The sequence below is a fragment of the Podarcis filfolensis genome (genome assembly GCF_964270895.1).
Source record: "Podarcis filfolensis genome assembly, chromosome: 2".
NCBI classification, from domain to species: Eukaryota; Metazoa; Chordata; class Lepidosauria; order Squamata; family Lacertidae; genus Podarcis; species Podarcis filfolensis.
Genome location: NC_139605.1, coordinates 79979197 through 79992715, shown reverse-complemented (window position 1 = coordinate 79992715; position 13519 = coordinate 79979197). Strand labels below are relative to the sequence as shown.

At 41.6% G+C, this 13519-nt stretch overlaps 1 protein-coding gene across 1 annotated transcript in view; it reads right to left on the bottom strand.

Moving 5' to 3' along the window:
• LOC310755149 (phospholipid-transporting ATPase VB-like) overlaps nt 1-9021 on the bottom strand; it is a 142380-nt gene extending 133359 nt beyond the window's left edge. Inside the window, exon 1 of the mRNA XM_083597512.1 lies at nt 8936-9021. The gene's annotated coding sequence lies outside the window, so the exon portion shown is untranslated. The remainder of the gene's footprint in view (nt 1-8935) is intronic.
• Between the last annotated feature and the right edge of the window lie 4498 nt (nt 9022-13519).

Genomic DNA, 13519 nt, shown 5'->3' with positions numbered 1-13519 from the left:
GGGGCACAAAGAAAGGGCAGAATGAGGAGAGTGGAAGACAGTGGGTACCTGAAGAGTGTATAAGCACAGCTGAGATGAGGAGCAGACATTGTGGCCACTTCCTGCCATAGGTATCTTTTGGTTTGGCTATATTTTCCATCTTCCTCCAAGAAGGTTTTATAGCCGGTTTGAATCCCAAGACTTCTTCCAGCATGCTGTTGCAATTCCAATCCTTCCAAAGCAGCTGAACGAATTTCGTTCAGGGTAGAACAGCACTGAACAAGTCCTTCATCTGCCAGAGTCAGAGATTTGTTTAAGAAGCACAGCTGCATAATGGCCCATGTAGGCTGCGCAAAGGTGCACCAAAGCGCCCCTTTAATCAGAGCACAGAGGCTGCAAGGAGAGCCATTAAATGCTTTGTGAATGAGGAGTGATAATTGTGCTGTTAAATGTCTGCTTCTGAGTCCTAATGAGCGATGAAAGAGTAAGGCAAACCGCATTCTTAAGTAAGAAGACAACAAGCAACACATTTCTTAGCAATTAGAGCACCCCAGGGATTGCTCTTGAGGCAGAAGGCCAAACTTAGAACAATTCAACCACAGAAAGTACAGCCATCTCTGGAAGATGCTCTGCCTCTGTTTTGCTGCTTATGATTTGGTTATTGTGTGTGGGGGGTAGGAAAGTTCACAGTGAAAGCCAAAGTGAAGCAAACAAGTGCTGGTAATGTTGGTACATAAGAGGGGGTTGCAGGATCAGGCCAATGGCCCATTAGTCCAGCATCCTGTTCTCACAGTTGCCAATCAGTTGTCTGTGAGAAGCCTGCAAGTAGCAGCTAAGTGCCACAGCACAATATGATTATTGATAATGATTCAGAATTTATCCACTCAGATCAATTCCAACCATACTTTTTCACCTTGATCCAGTTTTAGTGTCACCCAGGGATGGAGGAAAAACCTGCAAAACCTGGCTTCCCCATCAGACTCGCCTCCTTTGATCCAGGTGGAACATGACCTGGATTGACTCACGATTCCTTTCAGTCCTCTTTAGAACCCACAGAAGATCTCGTCGTGAGGTGACTCGAGAGCAGCAATGCTGTACATTACTTTTTCATTATTATTTTACAAAGCTCCAGAAGTTGTCCTGCTGCTCACAGGCTGGTGCAGCTGGCATGTGAGCTTCTTTCTGCTGCGTGCTTTGAATAGAATAGAGCAAGTCCCCCTGGCAGGGAGAGGATTTGATGACAGTCCATTGCTCTCAGGGGGAACTGTAGCGAGAGAGAAAATCATGGCCACCTCCATGTAACAGGGGGATTAAAAAACAACAACACAGGATGAAGGCAGCATGTAGCCCTCAGTCTGCCTCATCAGTACTTTGATTTGTTATATTTTTATGTTTGCATTTCCAGGCAGATTTTAAAGGATGTCTCATTTACATCACTTCTCCTAAAGTGATTTATTCTCAGTGACTGCACAGTTCATGCATCTGATGATATAGACTGTTGGCCACAAAAGCTTGTTAGTCTTTAAGGTTGTCACAAAGACTCTTAGCTGATTTCTCTACAACAGTCTAACGGGAATTCTTTGGAACTCAACTGATCAGTGGCGGACCTTGGGGTCTCAAATTTCAGTGGCACCCTGTGCAACAGCCAAATTCTCTCTCACCTTTCATTCAATGCAAGAGTTGCAGAGCTCTGAGTGTGACTGAACTGGTTTCGCTCCCCTCAATCTGCCTCCGAAATGATTCAAACCCTGGCAGTTTAAACCAGTTTGGGGAAATCACACTGTGAGTCTTTAATAATTATCTTGTCTGAAGTCATTTATACAGGAGCTTTTCCAAAAACATTCAGAGGTAAGTGTGAAGGCCTGAACAGAGCCTCATTATCACTAGTCAGGAACATGAAGAACAACATCGTGAAAACACATTTATCAAACTGTCATTCTGCTGAAAAATGGAAACATTCAGGGAATGTATGTGGCAACAGAGTATGGCATCCTTTCATATCCTAAATAATGTGTTATTCCATTATACAGCATATTATTTAAATTTTGGGTGGGAAAACGATAATCAAAAAAGGTTATTGATTGTGTCACTCCACCAATAATAACGATTTCTTTGTGACTTTTCAACAGTGAGATACTGAGATTGCTTAGTTAATATGAATATATTACTGTCAGTAATACACAGTCCAAAGGTAGCCTAATGCTCACCTTTTAATTATCACAGATTTGGAAAAATATGTGAGAAGCCTTCACTTTCAAGAGTCACTGAAAGGCATATCAATATTGTTAAAGAGAGTGCATTTCCAAATGGGAAATAGTTCAGGTAAAAATAGAGGGGAAATGTTTATAATTGAAATAGTGGAGTTTTAATCTCACAAAGGAATAAACAGATGGTAAAATCAAAGTGAAAGGAAAACAACCTTCTAAAAACTGAATCTATTCAAAACTGTTCATGAGCCAAACATCCAGGCCCCCAAATGCAGGCTCAGAGTAAACAGCTAAGAGAAGTTCCAAAAACTGAAGAAGGGACAAGCTCAAATCAGGAAACCTGTTGTTATCTCCAAGCGAAGGGCGGGAGGGAACAGGGCTCCAAGGGCGTCCAAACAAGCAGAACTTGGAGCCAAGAAAGAATAAATAAAATTAAAGCAAAATGAGTTTTAGCACTGAGGTCATGATCTCATGTTCCAGCACAGGGTTGCCCAGCACTGCTGGCTGTGGGGAGTTTCACACCTTGTATCTTCTTTGCATAGGGATATGACCTCAGCTCGACTCAGGCATTGCCAACCCTTCTGTTTCTCACAATCCAGCAGAGTTCAGGCAGACAGAGACATTTCTGCAGACATTTGGGCCTGCTTTTAAGCTACAAGTAAGCGTCTTCTTGACCAAAGTTTGCTTCTATCCCACTCTACAGCTTCAAGGGCCATTGCCTCCCCCCCCAAAAAAAATGGCCCAGGTAAAACACTCTACTTGAAATATACTCAGAGTCGCAAAGTGATTTCATGCTCTTTATTCAGCTCATAGTGGTGAGGAGGAATGAACGAAAGTCCCCTCAAGGTATCTGCTTTATATACATTATTTACACAATGGGCTGCACATGATTGGCTAATTCCGGAATTCTACTGTAAGCCAATCAGGTTGTGGATTCACTTCTATCTGGAGCATGATTGGGTGGTTCCTGCCAACCAATCATACTGCTGCATTGTTCTAGGACCAATCAGACAGCTGCATTCTGAATCCTATTGTTCTAGGACCAATCAGACTGCTGCCTTTTGGATCCTATTGTTCTAGGACCAATCAGACTGCTGCAGTTTGGATCCTATTCAACTCAGTACATAACACTACTCTTCCCTAAGCATCCCTTCCATCGAAAATCTCTCCCCCAGCCTGCTGTTGGCAATATGGGTAAAGCCTCAAATACATAATAATATGCAGAAACATGCATATGGAGGCGTGTGAATTCACAAAGCATCACAAGACCACCGTGATAGGTGTTTGTTTTGATAGAATCCATTATTATGGACATATTATGTAAATGGAGAGATACAAAATGTCAAAGATCACCTTATGTGCCTGTGTTATGGTGTAGTCGCATTGGAAGAATATTAAGATACACCCACACTGAGCAACTCAGCATGTCAATAAACTGCTTTTAAATTGGTATGCTATATCCTGATGTTTGGTTAATGTGAGTTTGTGTGAGGAGAAGAGGGAAAGGGTATCTGCAGGGAAATGAAAGCAATGGGGCAGCTTCAGAAAGCAAGGGAGGAAAAGTGGATGGACAAATAAGGAACAGAATAAGAAAAGGGACACCCTTTTCTCTTTTTTTATGCCTCCCTCCTGACTCTCTCCTCCCCACATTCCTGCTACCTTGTTGCATCATGCCGAATATCCTCTGGATAGCTAAGATAGGAGTCTTACCCGTCTCTTATTTATGTAGCGCCCTCAATGTACCCACTGCCTTTATAATCAAGGAGGTGGAGCTTCCAGTTTGAAATAGGCAAATATAAAGGCAACAGAGCACAGGGAGGAAATGATATAAAGTTAGCAGAAAGGTTGCTGACCCAGAATTTGGGTTTGGGTTTGCTCTCCAGGGCAACCCCCCCCCCGTCCTCATGGCTGGCTGTTTGCTTTGGTCTCATGGCAAATAACAATATTTGCCCGCTTAGAGTTTAAATTTGAAATGGCCAATAGAAGCCATGGGGGGGGGGACAGGGCCTTGGCAGCAGACTGGATTGAACAAGTCTTTAGTCTGGTCTGTTTCTGGAATATTTAGGTCAGAAGAAGAAGAAGAAGAGTTTGGATTTGATATCCTGCCTTTCACTCCCTTTAAGGAGTCTCAAAGCGGCTAACATTCTCCTTTCCTTTCCCTTCCTCCCCCACAACAAACACTCTGTGAGGTGAGTGGGGCTGAGAGACTTCAAAGAAGTGTGACTGGCCCAAGGTCACCTAGCAGCTGCATGTGGAGGAGCGGAGACGCGAACCCGGTTCCCCAGATTACGTGACTACCACTCTTAACCACTACACCACACTGGCAGCAGCACCTGGAGCTGACAACGCTGGCGGCAGAGCACTGAGTGAACCCTTAGTCTGTTTCCAGCAGTGTGGTGAGTTGGTGCATCAGTCCCACCCTCGAGCAGGTGTAATATTTCAGAGTAGCCCAGAAAAGGGGCCTGTTGAAAACTTCAGCCATCAGGCAGAAGGCTGATGCATGATACACACCCAGTGCTTAAGCCAGAGCCAACCTACATCTGTCATCAATAAAGTCATGGCCAATTTTCCATTCCAGTAGGTTGTTGTGTCCATTTGTTCCACCATTTCACCACCTCACCCTTCCCGTTGCCAGGGGAACATTCAATTTAATTTAAATCTATGTTCTGCTGGGAAATGTATTAATATCTCACCTACAAGGAATTTCGTAGGATGCTTGTTTGGATGGAGATTAAAATAAAGGAAAACATTGTGACTGTTTTGTACTGCGCAAAGGTTAAATTAATAACCAGTACTTTCCTTCACTGTCAAGTTGTTATTTCTTAATTGTATATTACTAAACATAGCGGCACAATTCTAAAACAGAGACTCCAGAGCGGAATGCAATTCCAAGCAGTTGTTTTCAAGCATTTACATTTCGATAAAAAAAGAAGCAGATTTAAAGAAGTATAGAGTTTTTCACACCTTACAGTTTGGATTGCTTCATAATCTTGAATGCTCAATTTACTCTTTTACTGCTTCACCAGTGAGCATCACATTGATGCTACAATGTAAACAGTGGTGGTTTTTAAAAATCTTTTTGTCCCCAAAGGGATCTCTTTCCTGAAAAGACATTTATTTTTCACAAATGCATTGTTACATGAACTGTGCAAACCAACTTCCTTTTAAACACTGCCTAGTTGTCATATATTGACGTTAATCACTTTGCCATGAATTATGTGTAGCTTGTAGGAAAGTGTTCTGGAACAGTTTCTGCAACCCACATACAGGCCCTGTGGCCCAACAAGCCCTGCAAAACCCCAGAAAAATCTTTAAAATCTTTAGAAACTGCATCCCCAGCCCACCAAACAGCTGTTTGGTGAGCTGGATGTGTGGTTTAAATGGGGAAATAGCTGTGCAGAGATTGCCATCCTCCTCACATGTCCATTTCTCTTTGTGTTTGTGTGTGTGCATGCACACACACAAATGGCTGTGCAAAATTATGTGTGTGCATGCAAGACACACAACAATGACCCTCTCTACATGTCCAACCCCCTCTCTCTCTGTGTGTGAAAGAGTGTGCGCACACATTAATATGTATGTGTGTGAGGGAGAGTTTAATTATGCACTATTTTGAATAAGTACTGCCTTTTATTTATCCTGAATCTCCACCATTCACCTTCACTAAATAGGGACAAGAGTGGTGCTGTGGCCTAAACTACTGAGCCTCTTGGGCTTGCTGATTGGAAGGTTGGTGGTTCGAATCCCCGCAATGGAGTGAGCTCCTGTTGCTCTGTCCCAGCTCCTGCCAACCTAGCAGTTTGAAAGCATGCCAGTGCAAGTAGATAAATAGGTACTGCTGTGGCAGGAAGGTAAGCGGTGTTTCCATGCACTCTGGCTTCTGTCACAGTGTTCCGCCATAAGCAGTTTAGTCACGCTGGCCACATGACCCAGAAAGTTGTCTGTGGACAAACACTGGCTCCCTCAGCCTGAAAGTGAGATGAGCACCGCAACCCCATAGTCGCCTTTGACTGGACTTAACCATCCAGGGGTCTTTTACCTTTTACCTCATGCTGGTAGCTTCAACAACACTGTCAAACCATCTCGTCCTCTGTCGTCTCCTTCTCCTTGTGCCCTCAATCTTTCCCAACATCAGGGTCTTTTCCAGGGAGTCTTCTCTTCTCATGAGGTGGCCAAAGTATTGGAGCCTCAGCTTCAGGATCTGTCCTTCCAGTGAGCACTCAGGGCTGATTTCCTTAAGAATGGATAGGTTTGATCTTCTTGCAGTCCATGGGACTCTCAAGAGTCTCCTCCAGCACCATAATTCAAAAGCATCAATTCTTCGGCGATCAGCCTTCTTTATGGTCCAGCTCTTTTTTACCTTTTACCTTCACTAAATAACCTCAGATCCTAGTGCTATGACCGGGGAGAAATCAATCCACTTTTATAAGCCAGGGATAATTTTGTACAGCTATATCATGTTCCCTTTATCCACATCCCTCTCAGAAACTAAACAGCCCCAAACACCAACCTTTCCTTGTAGGGCAGTTGCAGTTGCTTTGATTATTGTGATTCACCTATTGCAGTTCTATAAAATCCTGTTTGACATGTGGTAACCAAAACTGGGCACTGTATTCCAAGTGTGGTTACACCACAGATTTGTATAAATACATGATGATAATGGGAATTTTATTTTTGATACCTAACATGGAGTCTTCCTCCATTGCCAAAACCCTAATATCCCTTTCCTGGCCAATAACAACCAGTACAAACCCCATCAATATGTTTGTGAGGTTAGGATTTATTTATTGATTTGCCTCAGTATGCATTGCTTCACACTTTCTTCCATTGAACTGCTTTCGCTATTTTAATAGCCATTCACCCAATTTGCAGAGCTATCTCATGTGAGCAGAGGTAAGAAAATAACACATTTAATGGAAATAACTATGGCAGCAAGACTCACTAGATTGTTTACTCTCCACAGTTTACCTTCCAGCAGTGAGACAAAAAATAGCTGCAAAATCATTTATTCAGCAATTATCAAATGATTTAAATAAGCAGCAACACTTTTGTCCTTGATATCATAAAAATTAATGAACCCACCTACAATTTTGTTCTTAATTAATTCTTTACCTACTCACATTTCCCAGATTCTATTAAATTCATCATCTCATTGTGGTCTTTTCATAAAGCATATCAAATATCATGAGAATAGATGGGTGTAACATGAAGATTATTTGACCTATGCATGGATAGCTACTAATGACAGATATTTAAATATTCTTCCCTGAATTTTAGAAGAGATTTTGCTCCTTTGGGTGAGCTTGCTTTTGTTTTGGATCTTCTTCCTAATGTGTTTCCAGTATCATAACCTTACATGTGGCATTTTATGTGCCATTTTATGCAATGTGCCTAGCTAGTTCAGTCGGTAGAGCATGAGACTCTGAATTTCAGGGTTGTGGGTCTGAGCAAGGTAGGGGGTTGGACTAGATGACCTTTGTGGTCCCTTCCAACTCTATGATTCTATGTGGGTTTTTGTCAGGGCTTTTTTTTCAGCTGGAACTCACTGGAACTCAGTTCTGGCACCTCTCAGGTGGGCGCTATTGCTATTCTAAGAGAACAAGAGAGGCATTCATGGTGAGTTCCATCACCTCTTTTTCTAGAAATATACCACTGGTTTTTGTGAAAAGCAATGGCTGTTAGTAAGCAATGGCTACGAGAGAGGCTGTAGAGTGCTTTGGGCCTCCTGCTTTGCCATGGAGATGGAGGTCTCAGCATATGCTGAGGGTGGCTCAGGGGAGACCTTGAAACCACAGCTCCACACCCCAGAAAAGGGCAAAACAAACAAACAAAAACCAACCAACCAACCTGGAGCTGACATAGTTATTTCCCCTCCTATTGGAAGTGGTCTCTGCAAATTTATAATTAGATAACAAATGAAATAATAGATTTGTATCAATTAATTATTTACCCTTGGCTACTTAAATCACAGCCCTTGATTCCTGTACAGTAATTAATTTGTGCTTCTTCAGCATCAAGATGAAAGACAGCAATGAAAAGGAGACAGATGCTCACCATTTGCATATGGATAGCTTATCCTCCATTGCCAAAGCTAACATAGCAGTTGGGAGAAAGATGTCTGCCTATTATTTTTCCTCTCAGCCATATTGCATTTTCAACTTCTGATCAAAATATAGGCTCAGGCAGTTTTTAGCGTTTACTTGATCCTATCCATTATGCACGTTATCTTTAGGGAATCTAGCAACTATAAATAAGATGAATGTGTGATGTCTGTTTCTCCAGAAACTCTGTTTTCATTGCCTGAGCACAGAGTAGTGAATTTCCCCCCAGTTTCTAACAATACTCCTATTAATCAAAGAGAATCAAGCAAACTGCATAATGAAGAAGCTAATGTGATATTAGCATATCATTCCACTTGTTCTTTGAGAAGATTCTGCCGACTCAGGGGATAAACAGAGAGGATTGATGATTGCACAGCACTGCTTTTTCTACCTTGATGAAGTCTCCTGAGGAATTTTTTTTTTTTTGCATGAAATGCAAGTGGGAAAATGGGCAATTTTAGCTTCCTAGACTCTGACGAAATTTAAAGGGCAGCAGCAGCATGCATTAACGTAGCAACATTCCATTTTTAAAACTCCTAAACAAGATGATGGCACATTTTTTTTTAAAAAATAATACTTTATAGACAGAGACAGACAGAGGGATTATAAATAAACACAGAATTCATTATTCATTTGATTATTCATTACCTTACTGGTGCCATTTATTCTATCCACCATACTGTAATTGAAAGCAGCATGCCTTGGATTTTGGTGTTTTCTGTGGCAACGCTGGGTGGCTTGGAGAGAGTTTTGGCTCATCAGAGGTGAAACAGGATCTGCACCAGGCAATGAAGGAGGGGTTCTGGGGCTGCATGTCATGTAGGTCTTTAAAGTAAGCACCAGCATTTTGAATTTTACCAATGATACTCATATATTGTAATCCCATGCAAGCTCATTTGGAAGAAAACCCTGTTGAAGTCAGTGGTACTTACTCCAACATAAACATGCATAGCGCTGTGCAGTAGGACAATATTTCTTTTTTAATGACACCAAACTGGGAAGCTGCAGAAGGCAGAATCGGAATAGAAAAGGAATAGAATGCTACACTGAGACAACAAAGACCAAGAACCATGTTAGCCTTGAGAGCTAACCTTGAGAGCCACCAATTTGAATGGGCTATTAATGTCTTACCCATCAGTATTATTCTGTTTTGGTAACCTTCATTAATATGACTAGCCCACACCACACACGTTTAACTGAAATAGTCTTAAGACAAATAAAAAAACAGACTGATCGTTAATGCCTTCACAATACTACTGCACTCTGATGAAAAAATAAATCTGTATTCAACCCTACTTTATTAGTTTTGATTGGATTGCCAGCATTGAACGTTTCTGTCAGTGCACATATGGAGTTTTACTAAATACACTCAATTGTATGAATGCCAATAAGAAAATTTTAAACTTTTTTCTTAATTAAGCTCCAAAGAGCAAAGCTATTATTAGTAGTCCTCCTGCAGGGATGAAGATTAGAGGTACAAAACAACCCCCCCCCCAAATCTATTTCTCCAGCAACACAACATTTGCATATCTTTATCAGGACAGTATGTGTGTTTATTAAAGAGACAAGAATACGGTGGTGGATAAATTAAGTCTTGTTAGTGATCTTCAATCCTTTTTTTTTATCCTGTACACAGTATGCTACAGACAAAAATGGAAAGAATAAAACGATCCTAGAAAATAAAAAGAGTGTTGCAGTTTGCAAAGCATTCCATCTTGTTTAATAGAATCTAGTAATAGCATATATATCAGATCACGCGTCAAATGGCAATGACAAACCTAAACAGCATCTTAAAAAGCAGAGACATCACCTTGCCAACAAAGGTCCGTATACTTAAAGCTATGGTTTTCCCAGTAGTGATGTATGGAAGTGAGAGCTGGACCATAAAGAAGGCTGATCGCCGAAGAATTGATGCTTTTGAATTATGGTGCTGGAGGAGACTCTTGAGAGTCCCATGGATTGCAAGAAGATCAAACCTATCCATTCTTAAGGAAATCAGCTCTGAGTGCTCACTGGAAGGACAGATTATCAAGCTGAGGCTCCAATACTTTGGCCACCTCATGAGAAGAGAAGAATCCCTGGGAAAGACCCTGATGCTGGGAAAGATGGAGGGCACAAGGAGAAGGGGACGACAGAGGACGAGATGGTTGGATGGTGTTCTTGAAACTACCAGCATGAGTTTGACCAAACTGAGGGAGGCAGTGGAAGACAGGAGTGCCTGGAGTGCTCTGGTCCATGGGGTCATGAAGAGTCGGACACGACTAAACGACTAAACAACAACAGAGTAATAGCATATATATCAAATCACACATCCAAGTACTCTCCTTGGCCATCAGCTCCAGAGTGTACCTTCCATGATTTTCCTTCTAGGAAAGAAAGAAGGAAGCGGCCTTCTATGGAGTCAGACCATCAGTTCATCTAGCTATGTATTGACTATACTGACTGGCAGGGGCTTCCCTGGGTTTAACATGAGAACATATGAGCCTGCTGGGTCAGGCCAGTGGCTTATCTAGTCCAGCATCCTGTTCTCACAGTGGCCAGCCAGATGGGAAACCAGCAAGCAGGACCTGAGAGCAACAGCACTTTCCCCTCCTGTAGTTAATAATAATAATAATAATAATAATAATAATAATAATAATAATAATAATAATAATAAAAAAAAAATTATACCCTGCCCATCTGGCTGAGTTTCCCCAGCCACTCTGGGTGGCTCCCAACCGAGTGTTAAAAACAATACAGCATTAAATATTAAAAACTTCCCTAAACAGGGCTGCCTTCAGATGTCTTTTAAAAATAAGGTAGCTGCTTATTTCCTTGACATCTGATGGGAGGGCGATCCACAGGGCAGGCGCCACTACCAAGAAGGCCCTCTGTCTGGTTCCCTGTAACCTCACTTCTCGCAATGAGGGAACCACCAGAAGGCCCTCGGCGCTGGATCTCTGTGTCCAGGCTGAACAATGGGGGTAACTGCTACTCAGAAGCCTACTGCCCCCAGCAGTGAAGGTAAAAGGTATTCATCTTATCCTCAATTTGCAGGTTCGGGCATAAGCAGCTAGCCCCGAGGTTGCGAACTTTTTCACAAGTGATATTAGAAATGTAGCCTGGATTACATCACAACATTGTAGTCATTTTGTTGTTGTCACTTGACTGCTTTCCAGGTAAAGGAAACACATCCGTTTAAGCATCACTTTAAAAAATGCATTCAAACATAGAAGAAGCCCAGCCATATAAGAATCCCCTACTTTTCAGAGCTTATTCGAACATTATAGCCCAACATGAGATGATTGTGGTTGGATCTATAAAAGAAAAATGGTTAGACAATGTAAGCTGTTTAGATTGACTAAACCAATTTACATGGCAAATTGGTTACAAACTTTTAGGTCACCACAGAAGCTTCTGTCACCATATAGCAAACTCTTCAGAAGTTTGCCACAGAAAATATGAAGGTGCCTGTAGAAACTTGAAGGGGTAGCTCCACCCCCTAGATTGTTTCAGGTGGCCAAATCATCATCATCATCATTTAGTGTACTATTTTTTTAAAAATAAAGAATGAACTGAAGAAATTGTGTTTTTATATTTTGGACTGAGTGGCTTTTTTTAGTACAGTTGTACCTTGGTTGTCGAATGCCTTGGTACTCATACGTTTTGGCTCCCGAACAATTGAAACTCAGAAGTGAGTGTTCTGGTTTTGGAACTTTTTATGGAAGCCGAACATCTGATGTGGCTTCTGCTATTATTTCCAGCATGCCTGCACAATCGGGAGCCAACTGGAAGCTGCGCCTTGGTTTCTGAATGTTTCGGAAGTCGAACGGACTTCCAGAATGCATTCTGTTCGAAAACCAAGGTACGACTGTATTACCAGTTCGTTCAGCAGTAGGGATGCTTTTTAAAATAAAAATTATGTTGTATTTTACACATTTGAATTACTCTTATATTTTTGAATTTTAATCATGCAGCCACCTTGTGAAAGTTCTACTCAGAAAGGTGGCTTAGAACTGTTTTGAATAAATTAATGCAAATAAACACATGCTTGGAACAAAATCCTGTTTCATATCATTCTCCCCCAAAACGTCCCCTAAAGTTGGCATGTTCTCTTGATTTGATAGTGATATATGCCTCACTATGTATCAGGCAATTTTTTTTCTTATCCAAGATTAATTAAATGCTCGCATCCATGTAAATATGTTTAGGGCCAGGGTGTTTCTAGAAGAAAATGCTGATAAGCTGGCAGCGCTACAATGGATATGTTTACATCATAGCGTAACCATCTGGCTGGTGTGAGGGCATTTCAGCCCCGTGGAGTGTGCACATGGACAGTTTTTGTTTAGCCACTAGCTTGGAATCCATCCCATTACAGAGAAATATCCAGCAGGACATTTGCTTCCCAAGGACACAGGCATGAAGTATTAGCCAAGTAAGCCCCTCTTAGCTCATTTCCTATATTCCCCTTAGATGCGAATCAAAGAAGTAATGGTTTTCGTTAGCGACCTCCACCAATTACGGTAACTTTGTGGTCCACTTTTTACCTCCATCTTCCTCCATCTGTTTAATCTTAGGCAAGCTTGTGGCATTCTATCCAGCCCACAGCTAAGGATGTGAAAAAGTCTCTGCATTTTTCTTGGCCATTCTCCTTTAAAGAACAGCACTTTTCATATTGTTTGAGGAATATTGGAAATAACACTGTGTCCCCAAATTACTCCAGGATTGTGCAAGCTCTAAATTACTGTCAATTTCTAGCTATGAAATTTTCATCTGTACCGCAGCACCATTTTTACCTTTTGTTGTTGCCAGAGCTGCCTCTTATATAATTTAAAATATTCTGAATCTTTCGCTGTCCCTCTGATTTGCCACCTTACTTTCCATTTGTGGTCTCCAACTGATGTTAATGAATGTAGCTGTTCTGTTTGGAACTTGCAGTATAGCACTGTTATAAGTTTGAGATGTTAAGATGTGTGCTAGACTCCTCTAACCTCTGGATCTGGCAAGTGTTACAATTTAATCAAGGCTTCTAATTATTGGATAAGCCAGGTTAGAATCCCGGTGAGGGTGATAGCCGGGGTTACGTGAAGCTGGCAGGCTGTAGGCTGGGCAGCTGAGAGACACAGCCATGCCTGATTTCTGCTGGGATTCTAGACCCTTAATGATGTAAACCCCTCCACCATAGGCTCAGGTTGTATATATGTGTAAATAAACCACATATCATAAAGACACTCTCTACTGCACCTCATTCCA